Here is a 26,266-nt window from a genome sequence, read left to right as displayed (position 1 = left end):
AGAGAGTGTACGGAAGCTCTATGCCCTTTTCCTCCATACCTTATCCCGTGCATCTCATCCATTTTGCTGTTATTGAGTTGTATTCTTTTTTTTTTTTTAGCTTTTATTTATTTCTTTGACAGACAGAGATCTCAAGTTGGCAGAGAGGCAGGCAGAGAGAGGTGGGGGGAAGCTGAGCAGAGAGCCCTATGTGGGGCTCGATCACAGGACCCTGAAATCCTGACCTAAGCTAAGGGCAAAGGCTTTAACCGACTGAGCCACCCAGGCACCCCTTGAGTTGTATTCTTTATAATAAACTAGTTATAATAAATTAAATGTTTTCCCCAATATTGTCAACCATTATAGAAGATTATAAACCTGAGGATACATCTGGTTGTTCAAAAGTACACATGGTAGGAGGGAGGAGTCAAGATGGCGGAGAAGTAGCAGCCTGAGACTACATCAGGTAGCAGGAGATCAGCTCGATAGCTTATCGAAACATTGCAAACACCTACAAATCCAACGGGAGAGCGAAGAGAAGAAGAACAGCAACTCTAGAAACAGAAAATCAACCACTTTCTGAAAGGTAGGACTGGCGGAGAAGTGAATCTAAAACGACGGGAAGAAGGACCCCGGGGGGAGGGGCCGGCTCCCGGCAAGCGGCGGAGGAACGGAGCACAAAATCAGGACTTTTAAAAGCCTGTTCCACTGAGGGACATTGCTCCAGAGGCTAAACCAGGGTGAAGCCCACACAGGGTCAGCGTGGCCCCAGGTCCCGCAGGGTCACAGAAGGATCGGGGTGTCAGAGAGTCGGAGAGCTCGCAGGTATTAGAAAGGAGAAGCCAGCTGCAGAGACAGAGCCGAGGACTGAACTCTCAGCTCAGGGTTACCTTGAACTGGTCGCTGGCTGTGTGAGCTCGGAGCGCGGCTAGAGGCTGGGGATATGGGAGTGATTGGGTGCTGTCCTCTGGGGGCGCACTGAGGAGTGGGGCCCCAGGCTCTTGGCTCCTCTGGGCCGGAGACTGGGAGGCCGCCATTTTCATTCCCGTCCTCCGGAACTCTATGGAAAGCGTTCAGGGAACAGAAGCTCCCAAAAGCGAACCCGAGCCGATTACTTAGTCCGGCCGCCGGTAAGGGCGGTGCAATCACGCCTCGGGCAAAGACACTTGAGAGTCACTACAACAGGCCCCTCGCCCAGAAGATCAACAAAATATCCAGCCAGGACGAAGTTCATCTATCAAGGAAAGTAGGTTCATTTCCTAAGACAGCTGCGCAATTCCAGAGGAGGAGAAAGCAAAGCACGGAACTCATGGCTTTCTCCCCATGATTCTTTAGTCTTGTGGCTACTTAAATTTTTTTTTCTCTTTTTTCAATTTTTTTCTTTCTTTTTTTTTTCTTCTTCTGCTAAATTTTTAAAGCTTTCACCCTTTTCTTTTTTAACGTTTTTTGACTAGTTTACCTAAATATATATATTTTTTCTTTCTTTTTTATATTTTTTCTTTATTTGTTTTATTTTTTTAATTTTTTCTTTTTTTTTTCCTTTTTCTTCTTTTTTCTTTTCTTTTTTTTTTTCAGAACCTGTTTATATCCCCTTTCTCCCCCCCACAATTAGGGATCTCTTCTGACCTGGTTACAGCGCATTTTTCTGGGGTCTTTGCCACCCTTTTAGTAGTTTATTTGCTCCTTCATATCCTCTTATCTGGACAAAATGACAAGGCGGAAAATATCACCACAAACAAAAGAACAAGAGACAGTACCGAAGGCTAGGGACCTAATCAACACAGACATTGGTAATATGTCAGATCAAGAGTTCAGAATGACGATTCTGAACATTCTAGCTGGGCTCGAAAAAGGCATGGAAGATATTAGAGAAACCCTCTCTGGAGATTTTAAAGCCCTTTCTGGAGAAATTAAAGAACTAAAATCTAACCAAGTTGAAATCAAAAAAGCTATTAATGAGGTGCAATAAAAAATGGAGGCTCTCACTGCTAGGATAAATGAGGCAGAAGAAAGAATTAGTGATATAGAAGACCAAATGACAGAGAATAAAGAAGCCGAACAAAAGAGGGACAAACAGCTACTGGACCATGAGGGGAGAATTTGAGAGATAAGTGACACCATAAGACAAAACAACATTAGAATAATTGGGATTCCAGAAGAAGAAGAAAGAGAGAGGGGAGCAGAAGGTCTATTGGAGAGAATCATTGGAGAGAATTTCCCTAATATGGCAAAGGGAACAAGCATCAAAATCCAGGAGATGCAGAGAACCTCCCTCAAAGTCAACAAGAATAGGTCCACACCCCCTCACCTAATAGTAAAATTTACAAGTCTTAGTGACAAAGAGAAAATCCTGAAAGCAGCCCGAGAAAAGAAGTCTGTAACATACAATGGTAAAAATATTAGATTGGCAGCAGACTTATCCACAGAGACCTGGCAGGCCAGAAAGAGCTGGCATGATATATTCAGAGCACTAAACGAGAAAAACATGCAGCCAAGAATACTATATCCAGCTAGGCTATCATTGAAAATAGAAGGAGAGATAAAAAGCTTCCAGGACAAACAAAAACTGAAAGAATTTGCAAACACCAAACCAGCTTTACAGGAAATATTGAAAGGGGTCCTCTAAGCAAAGAGAGAGCCTAAAAGTAGTAGATCAGAAAGGTACAGAGACAATATACAGTAACAGTCACCTTACAGGCTAATAATGGCACTAAATTCATATCTCTCAATAGTTACCCTGAATGTTAATGGGCTAAATGCTCCAATCAAAAGACACAGGGTATCAGAATGGATAAAAAAACAAAACCCATCAGTATGTTGCCTGCAAGGAACCCATTTTAGACGCGAAGAAACCTCCAGATTTAAAGTGAGGGGGTGGAAAACAATTTACCATGCTAATGGGCATCAGAAGAAAGCTGGGGTGGCAATCCTTATATCAGATCAATTAGATTTTAAGCCAAAGACTATAATAAGAGATGAGGAAGGACACTATATCCTACTCAAAGGGTCTGTCCAACAAGAAGATCTAACAATTTTAAATATCTATGCCCGTAACGTAGGATCAGCCAACTATATCAACCAATTAATAACAAAATCAAAGAAACACATCAATAATAATACAATAATAGTAGGGGACTTTAACACTCCCCTCACTGAAATGGACAGATCATCTAAGCAAAAGATCAACAAGGAAATAAAGGCCTTAAATGACACACTAAACCAGACGGACATCACAGATATATTCAGAATATTTCATCCCAAAGCAACAGAATACACATTCTTCTCTAGTGCACATGGAACCTTCTCCAGAATAGATCACATCCTGGGTCACAAATCAGGTCTCAACCGGTATCAAAAGATTAGGATCATTCCCTGCATATTTTCAGACCACAATGCTCTGAAGCTAGAACTCAATCACAAGAGGAAAGCTGGAAAGAACCCAAATATATGGAGACTAAACAGCATCCTTCTAAAGAATGAATGGGTCAACCAGGAAATTAAAGAAGAATTGAAAAAATTCATGGAAACAAATGATAATGAAAACACAACAGTTCAAAATCTGTGGGACACAGCAAAGGCAGTCCTGAGAGGAAAATATATAGCGGTACAAGCCTTTCTCAAGAAACAAGAAAGGTCTCAAGTACATAACCTAACCCTACACGTAAAGGAGCTGGAGAAAGAACAAGAAAGAAACCCTAAACCCAGCAGGAGAAGAGAAATCATAAAGATCAGAGCAGAAATCAATGAAATAGAAACCAAAAAAACAATAGAAAAAATCAATGAAACTAGGAGCTGGTTCTTTGAAAGAATCAATAAGATTGATAAACCCCTGGCCAGACTCATCAAAAAGAAAAGAGAAAGGACCCAAATCAATAAAATCATGAATGAAAGAGGAGAGATCACAACTAACCCCAAAGAAATACAGACAATTAGAAGAACATACTATGAGCAACTCTACGCCAACAAATTGAACAATCTGGAAGAAATGGATGCATTCCTAGAGACACATAAACTACCACAACTGAACCAGGAAGAAATAGAAAACCTGAACAGGCCCATAACCAGTAAGGAGATTGAAACAGTCATCAAAAATCTCCAAACAAACAAAAGCCCTGGGCCAGACGGCTTCCCAGGGGAATTCTACCAAACATTTAAAGAAGAACTCATTCCTATTCTCCTGAAACTGTTCCAAAAAATAGAAACGGAAGGAAAACTTCCAAACTCATTTTATGGGGCCAGCATCACCTTGATCCCCAAACGAGACAAGGATCCCACCAAAAAAGAGAACTACAGACCAATATCCTTGATGAACACAGACGCAAAAATTCTCGCCAAAATACTAGCCAATAGGATTCAACAGTACATTAAAAGGATTATTCACCACGATCAAGTGGGATTTATTCCAGGGCTGCAGCGTTGGTTCAACATCCGCAAATCAATCAATGTGATACAACACATTAATAAAAGAAAGAACAAGAACCATATGATACTCTCAATAGATGCTGAAAAAGCATTTGACAAAGTACAGCATCCCTTCCTGATCAAAACTCTTCAAAGTGTAGGGATAGAGGGCACATACCTCAATATTATCAAAGCCATCTATGAAAAATCCACCGCAAATATCATTCTCAATGGAGAAAAACTGAAAGCTTTTCCGCTAAGGTCAGGAACATGGCACGATGTCCATTATCACCACTGCTATTCAACATAGTACTAGAAGTCCTAGCCTCTGCAATCAGACAACAAAAAGAAATTAAAGGCATCCAAATTGGTAAAGAAGAAGTCAAACTATCACTCTTCGCAGATGATATGATACTATATGTGGAAAACCCAAAAGACTCCACTCCAAAACTGCTAGAACTTGTCCAGGAATTCAGTAAAGTGTCAGGATATAAAATCAATGCACAGAAATCAGTTGCATTTCTGTACACCAACAACAAGACAGAAGAAAGAGAAATTAAGGAGTCAATCCCATTTACAATTGCACCCAAAACTATAAGATACCTAGGAATAAACCTAACCAAAGAGGCTAAGAATCTATACACAGAAAATTATAAAGTACTCATGAAAGAAATTGAGGAAGACACAAAGAAATGGAAAAATATTCCATGCTCCTGGATTGGAAGAATAAGTATTGTGAAAATGTCCATGCTACCTAAAGCAATCTACACATTTAATGCAATCCCTATCAAAATACCATCCATTTTTTTCAAAGAAATGGAACAAATAATCCTAAAATTTATATGGAACCGAAAAGACCTCGAATAGCCAAAGGAATATTGAAAAAGAAAGCCAAAGTTGGTGGCATCACAATTCCGGACTTCAAGCTCTATTACAAAGCTGTCATCATCAAGACAGCATGCTACGGGCACAAAAACAGACACATAGATCAGTGGAACAGAATAGAGAGCCCAGAAATCGACCGTCAACTCTCTGGTCAACTAATCTTCGACAAAGCAGGAAAGAATGTCCAATGGAAAAAGACAGCCTCTTCAATAAATGGTGCTGGGAAAATTGGACAGCCACATGCATAAAAATGAAATTGGACCACTTCCTTACACCACACACGAAAATAGACTCAAAATGGATGAAGGACCTCAATATGAGAAAGGAATCCATCAAAATCCTTGAGGAGAATGCAGGCAGCAACCTCTTCGACCTCAGCCGTAGCAACATCTTCCTAGGAACAACGGCAAAGGCAAGGGAAGCAAGGGCAAAAATGAACTATTGGGATTTCATCAAGATCAAAAGCTTTTGCACAGCAAAGGAAACAGTTAACAAAACCAAAAGACAACTGACAGAATGGGAGAAGATATTTGCAAACGACATATCAGATAAAGGGCTAGTATCCAAAATCTATAAGGAACTTAGCAAACTCAACACCCAAAGAACAAACAATCCAATCAAGAAATGGGCAGAGGACATGAACAGACATTTCTGCAAAGAAGACATCCAGATGGCCAACAGACACATGAAAAAGTGCTCCACGTCACTCGGCATCAGGGAAATACAAATCAAAACCACAATGAGATATCACCTCACACCAGTCAGAATGGCTAAAATTAACAAGTCAGGAAATGACAGATGCTGGCGAGGATGCGGAGAAAGGGGAACCCTCCTCCACTGTTGGTGGGAATGCAAGCTGGCGCAACCACTCTGGAAAACAGCATGGAGGTTTCTCAAAATGTTGAAAATAGAACTACCCTATGACCCAGCAATTGCACTACTGGGTATTTACCCTAAAGATACAAACATAGTGATCCGAAGGGGCACGTGTACCCGAATGTTTATAGCAGCAATGTCTACAATAGCCAAACTATGGAAAGAACCTAGATGTCCATCAACAGATGAATGGATAAAGAAGATGTGGTATATATACACAATGGAATACTATGCAGCCATCAAAAGAAATGAAATCTTGCCATTTGCGACGACGTGGATGGAACTAGAGCGTATCATGCTTAGTGAAATAAGTCAATCGGAGAAAGACAACTATCATATGATCTCCCTGATATGAGGACATGGAGAAGCAACATGGGGGGTTAGGGGGATAGGAGAAGAATAAATGAAGCAAGATGGGATTGGGAGGGAGACAAACCATAAATGACTCTTAATCTCACAAAACAAACTGGGGGTTGCTGGGGGGAGGTGGGATTGGGAGAGGGGGAGGGGGCTATGGACATTGGGGAGGGTATGTGCTATCGTGAGTGCTGTGAAGTGTGTAAACATGGCGATTCACAGACCTGTACCCCTGGGGATAAAAATACATTATATGTTTATTAAAAAAAAATTTGGAAGGGGTGGCGAACCATAAGAGACTATGAACTCTGGAAAACAACCTGAGGGTTTTGAAGGGTCAGGGGTGGGAGGTTGGGGGAACAGGTGGTGGGTAATGGGGAGGGCACGTTTTGCATGGAGCACTGGGTGTTGTGCAAAAACAATGAATACTGTTATGCTGAAAAAAATAAATAAAATGGGGGAAAAAAAAGTACACATGGTAACCTGGGACTTGTGATTGGCATCAGGAATAGAAGTCTTGTGGAACTGAGCACTTAACCTGAGAGTTCAGAGCTAATTCTGGTTTGTTAGTATGAGAATTGAATTCTGGGACATATAGTTGATGTCAGAATTGGTTGCCATGTGATAAAATGCTCACTCATTTGGTGTCAGAACTGTTGTGAAATAAAAACCATTCCCTTCCCTACCTACCTCCTTCTTTTCTCTCCTTCTTTCCTTCCTTCCTACCTTCCTTCCCTCCTTTCTTCCTTCCTTTCTTCCTCTTTCCATTCACCCCTCCTCTCCATTCCTCCTTTCCCTCCTCCCTCCTTCCCAGTTGTGCGAACCCAGTGGACTGCCTATTTCTTTCTCAAGGCAGTGCCAGTCACTCTCTCTAGAGTGCCCATAAAAAACTAGAAGTTAATTACAGGAAGAACACTAGGGAATTCAAATATAAGGAGGCTAATCACCATGATATTGAACAACTAATGGGTCAGAAAAGATGTCAAACTAGGGCCATCTGGGTGGCTTAGTAGGTTAAGTGTCCAGCTCTTGATCTTGGCCTAGATCTTGATCTCAGGTTTGTGAGTTCAAGCCTGTGTTGGGCTCCACACTGGACATGGAGTCTGCTAAATCTATATCTATCTATCTATCTATCTATCTATCTATCATCTATCATCTACCTATGGATAGATAGATAATATTTGTGTATATATAATATATATATATGTAAAAGTAGAAACCAAAAATTACATTGAGACAAATATAAAAAGAAATGTAACATACCAAGATTTTTATGATATAGCAAAAGAAGTTCTTAGAGTGAAGATCATTGTGATAAATGCCTATATAATGAAACAAGAAAAGTCTCAAAAAAAACAAAAACAACCTAACTTTATTCCATAAGGAAATAATAAGGAAGAATAAATTAAGCACTATTGCCCCACTACACCTGGCAATAACAAAGTTATTAGAAGGAAGGCAATCATAAGAATTAGTACAAAAATAAAGGAAATAAAGGAGAATAGACACATTAAAAAGAGCTTTTGAAACTAAGAGCTGTTTCTTTGAAAAGTTTTTCTTTTAACTGACAAACCTTTAGCTACACTCTCTAAGAAAAGGTGAGAGAGGACTCATTAATATAAGAAATAAAATAGGAGACTTTACAACTAATACCACATAAACTCAAAGATCATGAGGCTATTATGAATAATTAACACCAACAAATTAGACAACATAGAAGGAAGGACTAAATTCCTAGAAATATATAACTTACCAAGATTGAATAATGATGACATAGAAAATCTAACCAGACCAATCATTATTAAGGAGATTGAATCAGAGGGAAAGTCTCAGAGGATGGCAGAATGGTAGGATCTTGAGCTCACCTTATCCCACAGAAACATTGAGGCAACAGCTACATGTATACAAATAATTATGTAAACAACCTAAAGTCTGGCAGAACAGACCTTCCACAGCTACGTTGGAAAGAATGTTATATCAGAAAATGTAGGAGGAGCAGAGACATGGTAAGGAACCAAATCCCTGCTGCCACTAACCACAAATGGAAGAGATAGCACAAACATGGAGAATCAAGAGTGTCAGACCCCACACCATCTTGCTGGCACAACCATACTGGGAAGATAACTCCTCATAATGTTGAGCTTTGAAAACCACTGATAATGAAACCCAGCAGCTTTAAATATCAACAAGGCCTAACTGTGGGACCTTTAAAAATCAATAGGCTTAATTCCAGGAGAGCTGGAGGTTGATAGAAAATGGAGTCCCTGCCCATGAATTGGATGGACAAGGGTCTGCAGGAGATTTCTCCAAGAACAAAATTGCTATCAGATGCCAGTTTTCTTCCTCTATCCAAGCATGGAGAGCAAAACACTTCTGGGAGCCACTTGTAACACTCTCCAACTACCTTACTAACAATGCATGCTCCATCTAGGTGTTCTTATGTAGACCTGCCTCACCCAACCTACCAACCTGGAGAGGCATCATTCCAATAATTTTTTTTTTTTTTGCTCCTCTAAACCTGGCAAGCAGTCCCAGGCAGGACATGGAGACAAATGAAAATGAAATCACAATGGTCCAAAATCTTTGGGATGCAATAAAAGCAGTTCTAAGAGGAAAATTTATAGTGACATTACCTCAAGAAACAAGCAAAAAATGCAAATAAACAACTTAAAGTTATACTTAAAGAAACTAGAAAAGGAAAAACAAACAAAACTTAAAGCTAGTAGAAGGAAGGAAATAATAAATATTGGAGTAGAAAAAAATGAAATGCAGACTAAAAAATTTGAAAAGATCAATGGAACCAAGAGATGATTCTTTGATAAGATAAACAAAATTAATAAACTATGAGCCAGAAAATCAAGGAAAAAAGAGAACCAAATAAATAAAATCAGAAATAAAGGATAAAAAATAGCAACTCAAAACACAGAAATACAAAGAATTATAAGAGGATATTATAAAAATATATATATGCTAATAAATTGGACAACTTAGGAAAAATGAATAAATTCTTAGGAACATGTAATCACCCAAAACTAAATCAGGAAGAAATAGAAAACTTAAACAGACTAATCATTACTAATAAAATTGGATTTCTAATTAAAAACTTCCAACACACAAAAATTCAGAACAAGATGGCTTCACAGGTGAATTCTACCAAACATTCAAATAAGAGTTAATACCTATTCTAAAATTATTCCAAAAAATAAAAAAGGGAAGAAAACTCCCAGACACATTCTATAATGTCAGTGTTACCCTGATTTCAAAACCAGACAAAGGCACTACAAAAGAAGAAAACTGTAAGTTAATATCTATGATTAAGAGAGATGTAAAAACCCTAAAAAGTTATCAAACGGAATTCAATATATTAAAAGGATCATTCACCACAATCGTGTGGAATTTATTCTAAGAATGCAACGGTGGTTCAATAATTGCAAATAACTGTATGCTTATCTCAATAGAGGCAGAAAAAGCATTTTACAGAGTATAACATTATTTCATGACAAAAACTCAAAAATGGGTTTAAAAGAAACATAACATAACAAAGACCATATTTGAAAACCCGGCAACTAGCATCATATTATATGGTAAAAAACTAGGTATATTTTCTCTAATGTCAGGAATATTAAAAGGATGTATACTTTTACTATTTTTTATTAAACATAGTGCTGGATGTCCTAGCTGCAGAAATGAGACAAGAAAAATAAAGACATCTAAATTGGTAAGAAAAAATAGTACTGTCACAATCTTCAGAAGATATGGAAAAGCTAAAGATTCATTTTTTTTCTAAGATCTTATTTATTTATTTGACAGAGAGAGACACAGCGAGATAGGGCACACAAGCAGGGGGAGTGGGAGAAGGAGAACCAGGCCTCCAGCCAAGCAGGGAGCCTGATAGGAGGCTCGATCCCAGGACCCTGGGACCATGACCTGAGCCAAAGGTAGACGCTTAATGGCTGCACCACCCAGGTGACCCAAAGCTAAGGATTCTATGAAAAAAAAAATATTAGAAGTATTAATGAATCCAGTAAAGTTTCAGGAAAAAAAATCCAGGAAATTGTTATACTTCTATGCACTAATGATGAAGGAACAGCAAAAGAATTAAGAAAATAATTCCATTTACAATTGTGCCCAAAAGAATAAAATATCTAGGAATCAATTTAACCCAAGATATGAAAGACTTATATTCTGAAAACTATAAGACATTGATGAAAGAAGTTTAAGATGACACAAACAAATAAAAATATATACATTGCTCTTGGATTGGAAAAAAAAATACTGTTGTTAAAATGCCCATACTACCAAAAGCAATCTATAGATTCAGTGCAATGCTTATCAAAATAACAATAAAATTTTTCAGAAATCTAGATCAAATAATCCTAAAATTTGTATGGAATGACAAAAGACCTTGAATTGCCAAAGCAACCTTGAGGAAGAACAAAGCTGGAAGTGTCACAATCCCAGATTTCAAGATATGATACAAAACTATTGTGATCGAAACAGTACGCTGCTGGGACAAAAATAGACACATAGATCAATGGAACAGAATAATAAAGAACCCAGAAATAGAACCATATAATATGGCCAATCTATACAAAGGAGATAAGAATATTTAATGGGAAAAATGAAACTCTTCAATAAATGGTGATGGGGAAACTGTATGGCTACATAAAAGACTGGACCACTTACATAAACAAAAGTAAAATCGAAATTGATTAAATACATAAATGTTAGACCTGAAACCATAAAACTCCCAAAAGAAAAAATAGGCAATAGTTGGACTTCACTTGGACATCAACCTTAGCAATGAATTTATTGATATGTCTACTCAGGCAAGAAGGAGATAAGCAAAAGTAAACATAAAACACCAAAATAGAAAGGTTTTGCACAACAAAGGAAACAATCAACAAAACAAAAAGGCAACCTACTGAATGGGAGAAAATATTTACAAATTATATATCTCCCCAAATATATAAATAATTAATATAACTACATCAACAAAACAAACAATGAAACTGAAAAATAGGCAGAGGTCCTGAACAGATTTTTGCTTTCAAAGAAGACTTACAGGTGGTCAACCAACACATGAAAAGATGCTCAACATCACTAATCATCAGAAAAATGGACATCAAAACCACCATAAAATATCAACACACACCAGTCAGACTGGGTGGTATCAAAAAGACAAGAAATAACAAGTGTTGGAAAGGGTGTAGAGAAAAGGGAATCTTCATGTGTTGTTGGTAAGAATGTAAATTGGTGCAACCACTCTGGGAAACAATATGGAGGTTGCAAAAAATTAAAAATAGAAATGCCATATGATACAGTTAATTATACTACTGGGTATTTATTCCCCAAAATGAAAACACTAATTCAAAAAGATGTATGCATCCTTATGTATATTGAAGTATTATTTATAATAGCCAAAATATGGAAGCAACTCAAATGTCCATTGATAGATGAATGGATAATAAAGATGTGATATATACCTATATCTGTATTTATGTGATATATATCACATGTATATATTTACTACATATATTATACCATATATCATATCATATGATAAAATATATATTTATGATAACATATATACAATGTATTATGTATATGAGAATATTATTTGGCCATAACAAAGAATGAAATTTGTCATTTTCTACAACATGGATGGACATAGAGGATATTTTGCTAAGTGAAATATGTCAGAAAGTGAAAGACAAATACCATATGATTTCACTTACTTTTGAAATATAAACAAAACAAAACAAAACTCAAAGAGACAAAAATGGACTCTTAGATACAGAAAATAAACAGGTGTTTGCTAGTAGGAAAGTGGATGGAGAGATGGGTGAAATAGATGAAGGGGATTAAATGTTACAAACTTCCAGTTATAAAATAAATAATTAACAAAGCGATGAGTACAGCACAGGAAATATATTTAATAATATTATAATACTGTTGTATGGTGACAGATGGTGACTACACTTAATGTGAGCATTCAGAAATGCATATACTTATCAAATCTGTATGTTATATATCGAAAATTAATACAACTTTGTATGCCAATTATGCTTCAATTATAAATTAAAGAAAGACATTTTCCCAACAAACAAAAATCCAGGACCACCTGACTGGCTAATTATGCCTAACATTCAAAGAATTAATACAAATCCTTCTCCAATTTTTATAAAAATAGAAGAGAAGAGAATGCTTTTGAACTCATTTTAGAAGGTCAGTGTTACCCTGATACCAAAACCAGACAAGAATGCCACAAGGAAATAAAATTACAGATCAATATACCTGATAAACAGATGCAAAAATTCTCAAGAAATATAGAAAAAGAAACTGAACAATTCATTTCAGAGATCATACACCATGATCAAGTGGGATTGATTATAGGAAAGCAAGTGTGGTTCACCATTTGCAAAGCAGTCAAAGTGATACACCATATTAACAAAATCAAGGATAAAAAGGATCATCTCAATGGATGCAGAGAAAGCATTTGACAAAATTCAACTACACTTTATAAAATGTAGGTATAAAGGGAATGTTCCTCAACATAATATAGGTCATATATGACAAGTACATAGTTAACATCACACTCAAAGCTGAAATCTCTTTCTCTAAGGTCAGGAACAAGACAAGGATGCCCACACTAACCATTTTACTCAACATAGTATCGGAAATATTTGCAAATTATATATTTCATAAGGGGCTAAGACAATCCTAGCCAAACAATTAGGAAAGAAAAATAATCCTAGCCAAAACAATTAGGAAAGAAAAAGAAAAGAACATCCAAATTGGAAAAGAGAAAGTAAATATTTCACTATTTACAAATGATATGATATTATATAGAGAGAACTCTAGACTCCATCAGAAAACAAATAAATGAATTTAGTAAAATTGTGAGATATACAAAAAATGTGCTGCATATCTGTACACTAATAATTAATTATAAGAAATTAAGAAAGCAATCCCATTTATAATTATAAATTATAAATTTTTATATATACCTATATATTCATATACATATATATATGAATATATATATTATATATATACTTATATATATTTATATATATACCTAGCAATAAATTTAACCAAAGAAGTGAAAACCTATACATTGTAAACTACATGATGTTAATAAAAGAAATTGAAAGAGATGGGGGAAAAATGGAAAGATATTCCATACAAAGGGAATAGAAGAATTAATATTGTTAAAATATATATATTACCCAAAAGAACCTACAGATTCAGTGAAATCCCTATCAAAATCTCAATGACATTTTTCACAGACATAAAACAAACAATGGGCACGTGGATGGCTCAGTCAGTTAAGCGTCTGACTCTTGGTTTCTGCTCAGGTCATGCTCTCAGAGTCCTGAGATCAAGCCTTGTAATCAGGCTTCATGCTAATTTGAGAGTCTGCTTGTCCCTCTTCTTCTGCTCCCCCCCTCTGCTTTCTCTCATAAACAAATTTTAAAAATCATTGAAAAAGAGAAATAGATAAAACAATCCTAAAATTTGTAGGGAACTATAAAGACCATGAATAACCAAAGCAATAATGTGAAGAAAAATGCTGAAGGTATGACACTTCCTGATTTCTAACAATATTATAAGTCTCTAGTGATTAAAACAGTATGACCTTGGAATAAATCAGACCTTTAGTTTAATGGAAAAGAATACTGAGGTCCAAAATAAACTTACACACATCAATTAATTCATGACAAAGTAGACTTGAGTAAAGAACAGTTTCTTCAATAAATTGTGCTGGGAAAATTAGAAAGCCACATTAAAAAAAAATAAAACTGGACCACTATCTTATACCATACACAAAAATTAATAAAGATGGATTAAAGACTTGAACATAAGACCTAAAAATCATTAAACTAGAGGAAAACATAGGTAAAAAAGCTACCTCACATAGGTCTTGACAATATTTTTTTTTTAATACAACTCCATGAATTGTTTAAGTTCTCCTTTGATTTCCTAGTTGATGCAAAAATTCTTAAGCAGGGTGGTCTTTAGTTTCCACGTGTTTGAATTTCTTCCAAACTTTTTCTTGTGGTTGAGTTCCAATTTCAAAGCATTGTGGTCTGAAAATATGCAGGGAATAATCTCAATATTTTAGTATTAGTTGAGCCCTGATTGTGACACAATATGTGGTCTATTCTGGAGAAATTTATAAGTGTGCTCAAGAAGAATGAGTATTCTGTTGTTTTAGGGTGGAATGCTCTGTATATATCCATGGGTCCATCTGGCCCAATGTGTCATTTAAAGCTGTTCAACATAGTACTAGAAGTCCAAGCAACAGCAGTAAGACAGCAAAAAGAAATAAAAAATATTCAAATTGGCAAAGAAGAATTCAAACTCTCTTTCTTCATAGATGAAATGATACTTTATGTGGAAAACACAGAAGATTCCACCCCCAAACTACTAAAATTCATTCAGCAATTCAGTAATGTGGCAGGATACAACATCAATGTACAAAAATCAGTGGCTTTCTTATACACTAACAATGAAATTGTAGAAAGGGAAATTAGAGAACTGATTCCATTTACTATAGCACTGAGAACCATAAAATACCTGGGAATAAACATAACCAAAGAGGTAAAGGATCTGTATTTGAAGAACTATAGAACACTCATGAAAGAAATTGAAGAAGACACAAAAAGATGGACTATCATTCCATGTTCATGGATTGGGAAAAATAAACATTGTTAAAATGTGTATACTGTCTAGAGCAATCTCAATGCCATCCTCATCAAAATTCCACTGACATTTTTCAAAGTGCTGGAACAAACAATCCTAAAATTTGTATGGAACCAGAAAAGACCCTGAATTGCTAAGGAAATGTTGAAAAAGAAAAACAAAACTGGGGGCATCACGTTATCTGATTTCAAGCTTTACTACAAATCTGTGATCACCAAGACAGCATGGTACTGGAACAAAAACAGGCACATACCAGTGGAACAGAATAGAGAGTCCAGATATGGAACCGCAACTCTATAGTCAAATTATCTTTGACAAAGCAGGAAAAAAAATATACAGTGGAAAAAAGACAGTCTCTTCAATAAATGGTGCTGGGAAATTTGGACAGCTATGTATAGAAGAATTAAACTCAAGCATTCTCTTACACTATACAAAAAGATAAACTCAAAATGGATAAAAGACCTCAAGATGAGGCAGGAATCTATCACATTCCTAGAGGAGAACATAGGCAGTAACCTCTTCAGCATCAGCCACAGCAATTTCTTTCAAGACATGTCTGCAAAGGCAAAGGAAACAGAAGTGAAAATGAACTTTTGGGACTTCAAGATCAAAAGCTTCTGCACAGCAAAGGAAACAGTCAACAAAGAAAAGAGGCAACCCACGGAATGGGCAAAGATATTTTAAAATGACACTACAGGGGCATCTGGGTGGCTCAGTGGGTTAAAGCCTCTGCCTTCAGCTCAGGTCATGATACCAGGGTTCTGGATTGAGCCCCGCATCGGGCTCTCTGCTCAGCAGGGAGACTGCTTCCCCTCCTCTCTCTCTGCCTGCCTCTCTGCCTACTTGTGATTTCTGTCTGTCAAATAAATAAATAAAATCTTAAAAAAAAAAGAAAATGACACTACAGACAAAGGGCTGATATCCAAGATCCATAAAGAACTCCTCAAACTCAATACTCAAAAAACAAATAATCAAGTCATAAGAGGGCAAACAACATGAACAGACACTTCTCCAAAGAAGACATACAAATGGCTAACAGACACATGAAAAAATGTTCATCCTCAGTCATCAGGGAAATTCAAATCAAAACCACATTGAGATACCACCTTACACTTGTTAGAATGACCCAAATTAACAAGACAGTAAACAACAAGTGTTGGAGATGATTTGGAGAAAGGGGAACCCTCTTACACTGTTGGTGGGAATACAGGTTGGTGCAGCCACTTTGGAAAACAGTGTGGAGATTCCTTAAGAAATTAAAAATAAAGCTTCCCTAGGACCCTGCAATTTCACTACTAGGTATTTACCACAAAGACACAGATGTAGTGAAAATAAGGGCCATCTGTACCCCAGTGTTCAAAGCAGTAATGACCACAGTCATAAAACTGTGGAAAGAGCCAAGATGCTCTTCATCAGATGAATGGATAATGAAGATATGGTCCATATATACAATGGAGTATTATGCCTCCATCAGAAAGGATGAATACCCAACTTCTGTATCAACATGGACGGGATTGGGAGAGATTATGCTGAGAGAAATAAGTCAAGCAGAAAGACTGATTTATCATATGGTTTCACGTACTTGTGGAGCATAAGGAATAACACAGAGGACATTGGGAGAAGGAGAGGAGAAGTGAGTCAGGGGAAATCAGAGGGGGGGATGAACCATGAGAGACTGTGGACTCTGAGAATCAAGCTGAGGGTCTTGAAGGGGAGGAGGGTGCGGTGTTGGGTGAGCCTGGTGGTGTGTATTAAGGAGGGTACATATTGCATGGAGCACTGGGTGTGGTTAATATACAATGAATCTTGGAACACTGAAAGAAATAAAGTTAAAATAAAAATACAATAAAAATGAAAAAAAGAGAAAAAATAAGTAAATATGACTCCAAAAACAAAAGCAACAAAAGCAAATATAAATACGTGAGACTACAATGAACTAAAAATATTCTGCACAGCAAAGGAAACCATAAACAAACCGAGAAGGCAACCTACCAAATGGAAGAGAATATTTGAAGACAGTATATCTAATAAAGGGCTAATATCCAAAATATATAAATAACTCATACAACTCAGAGCAAAACAATATAATCCAAATAAAAAATGGGCAGATCTGAATAGATATTTTCCAAAAAAGACATGCAATTAGCCAAGAGACATATGAAAAGATAATCACAACATTAATCACCATTAAAATGAAAATTAAAATCCCAGTGAGCTATCACCTCACAGAATGTCTATTATTTAAAAAAAAAAGAAAAGAAAAGAAAAGAAATGTTGGTGAGGATGGGGAGAAAAGGGGGTATGTTGTACTGCTGATTGAATGCAAAATGGTGCAGTCGCTATGGAAAAATGTATGGAAGTTCCTCAAAAAATTGATAAAAATGGAACTAATATATGATCCAGCAACTCCATCTCTGAATGAGTATTTATCTGAAGAAAACAAAGGCAATTTTGTTTTTCACTAACTTGAAAATATGTATACACCATCATGTTCATTGCAGCATTATTTAGAGTAGAAAATACACAGAAATAACCTAAGTGTCCATTGATGGATAAATTAAGAATTTGTTAAATATTCATATATAATATATTAATATAAATAAATATTTATTATATTATATAATAAAATATTATTCAGGCATATAAAATGAAATATTGACATTTGGAACAACACAGATGAAACTTGAGAGCATTATGCTAAGTGAAATAAGAGAGAAAAAGACAAATACTGTGTAATCTCTCTTACATGTGTAATTTGAAAATTAAGTATATAAATACGTAAGTAAACAAACCAAGCTCAGAGATACAAAGAACTGATCAGTAGTTGTCATTGCAGTGGTGTGTAGGGTGGAAGAAATGAGTGAACTGTTTTTTTTTTTTTCATTGTTGTTAAATAAATTGAAGAAAAATCATGCTTAGTGAAATAAGTCAATCGGAGAAAGACAACTATCATATGATCTCCCTGATATGAGGACATGGAGAAGCAACATGGGGGGTTAGGGGGATAGGAGAAGAATAAATGAAACAAGATGGGATTGGGAGGGAGACAAATCATAAATGACTCTTAATCTCACAAAACAAACTGGGGGTTGCTGGGGGTTGGTGGGGTTGGGAGAGGGGGAGGGGGCTATGGACATTGGGGAGGGTATGTGCTATCATGAGTGCTGTGAAGTGTGTAAACCTGGCGATTCACAGACCTGTACCCCTGGGGATAAAAATACATTATATGTTTATTTAAAAAAAAAATTTGGAAGGGGAGGCGAACCATAAGAGACTATGGACTCTGAAAAACAACCTGAGGGTTTTGAAGGGTCAGGGGTGGGAGGTTGGGGGAACAGGTGGTGGGTAATGGGGAGGGCACGTTTTGCATGGAGCACTGGGTGTTGTGCAAAAACAATGAATACTGTTACGCTGAAAAAATAAATAAAATGGAAAAAAAATACTGATGCCTGGGTTTTACCCACAGATGTTCTCATTAAAATGTCTGGGGTCAACCTGAGCATCAAAATTTGTTAAGCCTCGAGTCAAGATGGCGGGGAAGTAGGAGGAGGCACCATTTCAACCTGTACCCTAAAGTGAGCTGATTACCTACCAAAGAACTCCGACCACCCATGAAATCAGCCTGAGATCAGAATTATACACGTCTGGATCTCTACAGGAGCAGAAGACGCCAGTGGCAGGTAAAGCAGACTGGGAACGTCCGACTGATATCGGAAGATAAACAAAAGGGGGAGGGAGCCACCAGAGGTGATTGATCGGAAAGTAACACCCCAACAGGAGAGTGCTCTGCGTCTGGGGACCAGCATTAACTTGGAGTCTGGTTGAAAGCACTCAAAAAACAAACAGCAAAGGATCGCGGGGGGTAATAGTGGGAACCTGGGCAGTTAGGGTCAGGGACCTAAGTCCCCGGACCCAGGACAGCCTCCCCTGGCGCGGAGCCAGAGAGAGTGCGGTGGAGAAATCAGGTCTCCGTCCCTGAGCAGCCAGTGCACCTGAATGCCAGCGCGCCCAAGAACGAGTGGGGTCTGGCTCCCGTGAGGGGCTGGGAGCCTGGCCAGACGGCAATCCTGAAACGCGCGTGTCCCACACCCTCCCTTGGGATAGGTGCTCATAGGCGCTAGCCTGGAGCTCTGGCAGCCAGAAAAACCAGACATTCCCAGCCCGGGACAGCGGGAAAATCTCAGTGTGCGATCTCTGCTCCGAACCTCTCTGGCGGTCTGGAGCTGCCTAGACAGCCACCGCTGCCCTGGTTTTGGGTACAACGAGGAGCTCCTGCATCCCCAGGGACAGTGACTCAGAACCAACTCTGCCAGCAGCTTTTGCAAAACAGTCTGAGGCTTCTCTATGAGAGGGAGGTCAGGGTGCTGTTTGCTCTCCTCTAAACCTCCAAAAACCATCAAAAGCTGTAAAGGAGAGAGAAAGCATATGAAAGAACATAAAAACCCCCAGAGAACAAAAGGCTGAAAAAACAGTTTCCTGAAAAAAAAAAAGAGCTCACCCCCTTGAGGGGGATGGGAGGACCTAACTCAGGGAACATCATTGTCTGAAAACCCACGTGGCAGGCCCCTCCCCCAGAAAACCAACCAGGAAGGAAGAAAAAAAAAAAAAAGACTACAAGAAAACAATCACCACTATTTCATAAATACAACTTTTATTTTTAACTCTTTACCAATATTCTGGTTCTTTTTTTTTTATACATACAGATAATTTTTTAACCTATTTACCATCACACCGAGATGTCCAGTACATCAAATTCTTTAATAACCTTCTAACCTGAACTTTTTGATACATACACCCGTGTTTTTCTTTTGTTTTTCTATTTTTTTAAATTCTTTTTTAATTTTAACTTAGTTTAGTCTAGTTTATTCTTTTTTAATTTTAATTTTCTACTATACATATAGAGTTAAACTGCAAGGTAATCCCCTTTCCCCAATCAATGCTACCCCTATAGGCAAACCAGTTTCTAATCCCCCTGTAACTTAGGAAAGTTGAGTCCCTTAACAAAAACATCAAGATACCTTCAGGAAGAATCAAAATAACCTTCCTCACCCACACTGAGAATCTATAACCATTCTCCCAATTTTTCCTTCTGTCAGTGTTTCTGTGAATTTGTTTGTCCTGATAATATATAAACCTTATACTTGGGGTTCTTTCTGATGAGGTTCTTCCCTTTTTTTTTTGCTTATATATACATTTTTTTTTCTCTTGTCATATACTTTTATCACTCTTTTTGTCTGTCTGTTTTTGTTTGTATACTCCACAAATCTTACCTTGTGGCCCATTTGGGCTGAGCCTTCTCTTTTATCTTCCCTTTTTTTCCTATCTCTCTCTCTTTTTTTTTTCCTTTTTTCTTTCCCCTTTTTTTTTTCTTTCTTCTTCTCTATTTCTTTTTCTTCTCGTTTTTCTCTCATTTGGGTGGGGAATCCTGATTGCACAGAAGCGTTCCAGGGTGCACATTGACTGCACCACAATCGATAAGTCCAGCTGCATCTGTTTAGTCATCTCTTACCAAAATGACTAGGAGGAGGAATACCCAACAGAAGAAAAATACAGAGGATGGACCTTCTGCAACAGAGCTAATGGCTATCGACATAGAAAATATGTCAGAAAAGGAATTCAGACTAACAATTATCCAGGCAATAGCTAGGTTGGAGAAAGCCATGGATGACCAAACAGAATTGATTCGGGCAGAACTGAAAGCCACCAGGGATGATGGTCACAATGTTAGGGCAGAACTGAAAGCCACCAGGGATGATGTTCAAAATGCTCTCAATGAGTTCCAATCCAATCTAAATTCTCTAAAAGCTAGGGTAACTGAGACAGAAGAGAGAATTAGTGATCTGGAGGACAAACAGATAGAGAGAAAGGATCAGGAGGAAGCCTGGAACAAACAGCTCAGAAGCCACGAAAACAGATTCAGGGAAATAAACGATGCCATGAAACGTTCCAACGTCAGAATTATTGGAATCCCTGAAGGGGAAGAAAAAGAAAGAAGTCTAGAAGATATAGTGGAAGAAGTTGTCTATGAAAATTTTCCCAATCTCACGAATGGAAACAACGTTCATGTACTAGAGGCAGAAAGATTTCCTCCCAAGATTTTAGATACTCGAAAGTCCTCACAGCACCTTATCGTTAGAATGGGGAATTTTGTTTCAAGAGAGACCCTCTTAAAAGCAGCTAGGACAAAGAAGCTTCTTACATACAGAGGAAAGCCCATTAGAATAACGTCAGACCTTTCCACAGAGACCTGGAAAGCCAGGAAGGGCTGGCAAAATATATTCAGAGTACTAAATGAGAAGAACATGCAACCAAGAATACTCTATCCAGCAAGACTGACATTTAAAATGGATGGAGAGATAAAGAGTTTCCAAGAACGGCAAGGCTTAAAAGACTATGCAACCACCAAGCCGACACTGCAGGAAATATTAAGGGGGGTTCTATAAAAGTGAAAAAATCCTAAGAATATCATTGAACAGAAATATAGAAACAATCTACAGACAGAAAGACTTCAAAGGCAACACGATGTCAATAAAAACCTATCTCTCAATAATCACTCTCAATGTGAATGGCCTAAATGCGCCCATAAAACGATACAGGGTTGCAGATTGGATAAAACGACAGGACCCATCCATATGTTGTCTACAAGAGACCCATTTTGAACCTAAGGATACACCCAGACTGAGTGAAGGGATGGAGAAGCATCTTTCATGCCAATGGGCCTCAAAAGAAGGCCGGAGTAGCGATTCTCATATCAGATAAATTAGATTTTAAACTAAAGACTGTAGTTAGAGATACAGAAGGACACTACATAATTCTTAAAGGGACTATCCGCCAAGACGATCTAACAATTGTGAATATCTATGCCCCCAATATGGGAGCACCCAATTACATAAGAAAACTATTAATCAAGATAAAGAGTCATATTGATACGAATACAATAATAGTAGGAGACCTTAATACGCCTCTCTCAGAAATAGACAGATCATCGAAGCAGAAAATTAATAAAGAAATAAGAGCATTGAATGAAACATTGGACCAGATGGACCTCATCGACGTATACAGAACATTCCACACTAAAACAACAGAATATTCATTCTTCTCAAGTGCACATGGAACCTTCTCCAGAATAGACCACATACTGGGTCACAAAGCAGGACTCAACCGATACCAAAAGATTGACATTATTCCCTGCATATTCTCCGATCACAATGCTTTGAAACTGGAGCTCAATCACAAGGAAAAGTTCAGAAGGAACTCAAACACCTGGAAGCTAAAGACCACCTTGCTTAAGAATGCTTGGATCAACCAGGAGATCAAAGATGAACTTAAACAATTCATGGAAACCAATGAGAATGAAGACACCTCAGTCCAAAACCTATGGGATACAGCAAAGGCGGTTCTAAGGGGGAAATACATAGCCATCCAAGCCTCCCTCAAAAACATTGAAAAATCCAGAATACACCAGCTGTCTCTCTACACCTTAAAGAACTGGAGAATCAACAACAAATCAAACCAACTCCACATGCAAGAAGGGAAATAATCAAGATTAGAGCAGAGATCAATGAGGTAGAAACGAGAGATACAGTAGAACGTATCAATGAAACTAGAAGCTGGTTTTTTTAAAGAATCAATAAGATCGATAAACCATTGGCCACACTAATCCAAAAGAAAAGAGAGAAAGCCGAAATTAATAAAATTATGAATGAAAAGGGAGAGATCACAACTAACGCCAAGGAAATAGAAACAATCATCAGAAATTATTACCAACAGTTATATGCCAATAAGCTGAGCAACCTAGATGAAATGGATGCATTCCTGGAAAGCTACAAACTCCCAAAATTGAACCAGGAAGAAATTGACAACCTGAATAGACCGATATCTAGTAATGAGATTGAAGCAGTGATCAAAAACCTCCCAAAAAACAAGAGCCCAGGACCTGACGGATTCCCTGGGGAATTCTACCAAACTTTCAAAGAAGAAATAACACCAATTCTCCTGAAGCTGTTAGAAAAATTGAAGCAGAAGGAAAACTTCCAGACTCTTTTTATGAAGACAGCATTACCCTGATCCCCAAACCAGGCAAAGACCCTACCAAAAAGGAGAATTTCAGACCAATATCACTGATGAATATGGATGCAAAGATTCTCAACAAGATCCTAGCAAACAGGATCCAGCAGCACATTCAAAAGATTATCCACCATGACCAGGTGGGATTCATCCCTGGGTTGCAAGGTTGGTTCAACATTCGCAAATCAATCAGTGTGATAGAGCACATCAATAAGAGAAGAGAGAAGAACCACATGGTCCTCTCAATGGATGCAGAAAAAGCATTTGACAAAATCCAGCATCCGTTCCTGATGAAAACGCTTCAGAGTATAGGGATAGAGGGAATATTCCTGAACTTCATAAAATCTATCTATGAAAGACCCACAGCAAATATCATCTTCAATGGGAAAAAGCTTGCAGCCTTCCCGTTGAGATCAGGAACACGACAAGGATGCCCACTCTCACCACTCTTGTTCAACATAGTATTAGAAGTTCTAGCAATGGCAATCAGACAACAAAGAGAAATAAAAGGTATCCAAATGGGCAAGGAAGAAGTCAAACTCTCTCTCTTCGCAGATGACATGATTCTTTATATGGAAAACCCCAAAGACTCCACCCCCAAACTACTAGAACTCATACAGCAATTCAGTAACGTGGCAGGATACAAAGTCAATGTACTGAAATCAGTGGCTTTCTTATACACTAACAATGAAAATACAGAAAGGGAAATTAGAGAATCGATTCCATTTACTATAGCACCAAGAACCATAAGATACCTGGGCATAAACCTAACCAAAGTAGTAAAGGACCTGTACTCGAGGAACTACAGAACACTCATGAAAGAAATTGAAGAAGACACAAAGAGATGGAAGACTGTTCCATGCTCTTGGATTGGAAGAATAAACATTGTTAAAATGTCTATACTGCCTAGAGCAATCTATACTTTTAATGCCATTCCGATCAAAATTCCACCGATATTTTTCAATGAGCTGGAGCAAATAATCCTAAAATTTGTATGGAGCCAGAAGAGACCCCGAATTGCTAAGGAAATGTTGAAAAACAAAAACAAAACTGGCGGCATCACGTTACCCGATTTCAAGCTTTACTGCAAAGCTGTGATCACCAAGACAGCATGGTACTGGCATAAAAACAGACACATAGACCAGTGGAACAGAGTGGAGAGCCCAGATATGGACCCTCAACTCTATGGTCAAATAATCTTCGACAAAACAGGAAAATATATTCAATGGAAAAAAGACAGTCTCTTCAATAAATGGTGCTGGGAAAACTGGACAGCGATATGTAGAAGAATGAAACTCGACCATTCTCTTACACCGTACACAAAGATAAACTCGAAATGGATAAAAGACCTCAACGTGAGACAGGAATCTATCAGAATCCTAGAGGAGAACATAGGCAGTAACCTCTTCGATATCAGCCACAGCAACTTCTTTCAAGATATGTCTCCAAAGGCCAAGGAAACAAAAGCAAAAATGAACTTTTGGGACTTCATCAAGATCAAAAGCTTCTGCAGAGCAAAGGAAACAGTCAACAAAACAAAGAGGCAACCCACGGAATGGGAGAAGATATTTGTAAATGACAGTACAGACAAAAGGTTGATATCCAGGATCTATAAAGAACTTCTCAAACTCAACACACACAAAACAGATAATCATATCAAAAAATGGGCAGAAGATATGAACAGACACTTCTCCAATGAAGACATACAAATGGCTATCAGACACATGAAAAAATGTTCATCATCACTAGCCATCAGGGAGATTCAAATTAAAACCACATTGAGATACCACCTGACACCAGTTAGAATGGCCAAAATTAGCAAGACAGGAAACAACGTGTGCTGGAGAGGATGTGGAGAAAGGGGAACCCTCTTACACTGTTGGTGGGAATGCAAGTTAGTGCAGCCACTTTGGAGAACATTGTGGAGACTCCTGAAGAAATTAAGAATAGAGCTTCCCTATGACCCTGCAATTGCACTGCTGGGTATTTACCCCAAAGATGCAGATGTAGTGAAAAGAAGGGCCATTTGTACCCCAATGTTTATTGCAGCAATGGCTACGGTCGCCAAACTGTGGAAAGAACCAAGATGCCCTTCAACGGATGAATGGATAAGGAAGATGTGGTCCATATACACAATGGAGTATTATGCCTCCATCAGAAAGGACGAATACCCAACTTTTGTAGCAACATGGATGGGACTGGAAGAAATTATGCTGAGCGAAATAAGTCAAGCAGAGAGAGTCAAGTATCATATGGTCTCACTTATTTGTGGAGCATAACAAATAACATGGAGGACATGGGGAGATGGAGAGGAGAGGGAGTTGAGGGAAACTGGAAGGGGAGATGTACCATGAGAGACTATGGACTCTGAAAAACAACCAGAGGGTTATGAAGGGGCGGCGGGAGGGGGTGGGGTGGGGTGGGAGGTTGAGGAACCAGGTGGTGGGTAATAGGGAGGGCACGTACTGCATGGAGCTCTGGGTGTTATGCCAAAACAATGAACACTGTTATGCTGTAAATAAACAAATAAAAATAAATATTAAAAAAAAACCAAAAACTAAAAAAAATAAAATTTGTTAAGCCTCCCCAGGATATTCTAACATGCAGCCAGAATTGTGAACCCTTTACCAAGAGATGAATTTGGTGAACTTTTGCAAAATTTTTCAGGCAAAGTATGTGTTCTCAGATGATTTTGATATTAAAAATCTGTATTTCCTGATCTTGATATCACTAAAAACATAAGTACTTGCAAATGTAAAAGAAAATAAAAAGAAAAATAGAAAGTAACTGAGGAGAATGTGCACATATTTGAACCAAATAAATAACAGCCTGATGACACCTTGATTCTTGGGTAGCAAATATATAGGTCATTTGAAATGAGGATCTAAACACAACTGACCCTTGAACAGCATGGGCACTGGGAGTTCTGAGCCCCCACTCAGTCAAAAATTCCCATCTAACTTTTGACTCTTGAAAAACTTTACTTCTAATA

Source organism: Meles meles, chromosome X, assembly GCF_922984935.1.
Source record: "Meles meles chromosome X, mMelMel3.1 paternal haplotype, whole genome shotgun sequence".
In the NCBI taxonomy this organism is placed as follows: Eukaryota; Metazoa; Chordata; class Mammalia; order Carnivora; family Mustelidae; genus Meles; species Meles meles.
This window is presented reverse-complemented; position numbering follows the sequence as displayed.